This window comes from Papaver somniferum, chromosome 5 (genome assembly GCF_003573695.1).
Source record: "Papaver somniferum cultivar HN1 chromosome 5, ASM357369v1, whole genome shotgun sequence".
NCBI lineage: Eukaryota > Viridiplantae > Streptophyta > Magnoliopsida > Ranunculales > Papaveraceae > Papaver > Papaver somniferum.
The window spans coordinates 214689295-214690998 of record NC_039362.1 but is presented as its reverse complement, the minus strand read 5'-3'; the positions used below and the strand labels follow the sequence as shown (position 1 = coordinate 214690998).

Here is a 1704-nt window from a genome sequence, read left to right as displayed (position 1 = left end):
ATAAATATATGATTCTGAAACATCCTCTTGGAGATTGTCTAGATTCTATTCATGCACTCACGAACATGAAAGTATACCAAAGAGATCTGGTATCTTCTTGAATGGTTCATTGTACTGGTGCCACTTAAATGGGTCTACGATTTACTTTGATATTGATCGAGAGTTGGTAGGGGTAGTGCCAGAGCCGATGCCAAGTCCCGCTCAAACAGATAACTCTTGGTGTAATTTCGACATTGCTGAGTGTCGGGGTTGTTTATATCTTTTTGAGAGAGGTACTTTTGATTTAGATAGTCATATCCGCATATTCGAGATGGATGCTGCTAACTCCAGTTGGAATTTGAAAGGCCAAGTCGATGTGAGTTTAAATCCATATGGCAGGTCTTCCTCTGGCCATATCATATTCATTATTGAGAGCGGAGAAGAACAAGAGTCAACCAAGGTTGTGTTTCTAACAGAAGAGGGTGTGGTTATTTCCTACGATCTAAAAGATATGAGCTTCGAGAAAATTTATGAGCTATCAGGTTCAGCACGTCCTACTTTTGTCAAATTTTATCAAAATATTGAGTCCTTAGCTTGTGTTTAGCTCGGAAATCTCCAAATACATCCAGTACAAAATCTTGGTATTGAGAGCGGTTCCAGAAATTCTTGGTTGGAGATTAAAGCGGCAATCAGGACAAGTAATATGAGACACAAACCAAGCATCTATACAACTAGTATGAAAATCACCAAGAAATTTAGGTAATATCTAAAACTATATTGATGAATGTTATTAGCTCTTCTTCCTAATTCCAACTAAGTGAGTATAGACAAGTGAGGGTTGTTTCCATCAGTGAAGATTTAATTTTATTTTACTTTTTAATGTTATATTAATGTACCTCGAGGCTGAAGGAATTCGGTTTGAAATTTAATTTGTTATGATAATATTAATAGGTGTTGTATCTATGTCTGTCCGGTATATTTCATTTCGCGGAAAAACTTTTTACCTGACAAATGATAGTGTTTTGTAGTTTGGAGAAACGCCATTTTTGTTACTCTGCACAATTGCTATGAGTTTGGGGCAAATGTAATTTTATTTCCTGTTGACTTTTGTGTACCACCTAAGAAGACATGGTAAATATCTACACTTGCAGAAATAAATTCCAATGTGATTGTCTAAGAAAACCATAGTAGTTAAGGTGCAGATACACACTTCTGACGGTAAAGCAAATGGACCCTATAAATTTAACTCCATGAGAACGTCAAGCTGTTCTTCTACCACTTCTCATCATCAAAATTGCTGTTCTTTTTGGTGATTTGAACTGACTGAACTCCTTGTCAGGAACTGAATGCATGGATTAAACAAACGCAGCGATGTTTCTCATCCGGATTTGAGTTTGGCTTACGGGAGTAATAAAGCTACATTCACGTGTCACACCAATATGCGGGGATAGCTCAGTTGGGAGAGCGTCAGACTGAAGATCTGAAGGTCGCGTGTTCGATCCACGCTCACCGCATTAATTTTTGCAGTGTGTTTTTGGTCCTAAAAATTCATACGCCGACTTAACGGTAAAATCCCTGTCGTTAACAAGAACCCAATACATATGATCTAAAACACCACAAGAAATCTTGAACCATCCAAGTTTTCTTATCGTCCAACACGAGAATAACATCAGCAAGCAAACCTTCACCACTCCAATTAAAAAATTAACCTCTTTTGGGCCCAAC

At 37.7% G+C, this 1704-nt stretch overlaps 1 non-coding gene across 1 annotated transcript; it reads left to right on the top strand.

Moving 5' to 3' along the window:
• The first annotated feature begins 1420 nt into the window (after positions 1 to 1420).
• On the top strand, positions 1421 to 1493 carry TRNAF-GAA. The gene has a single exon. It is a non-coding gene; the product is annotated as a tRNA-Phe (tRNA).
• The last annotated feature ends 211 nt before the right edge of the window (positions 1494 to 1704 follow it).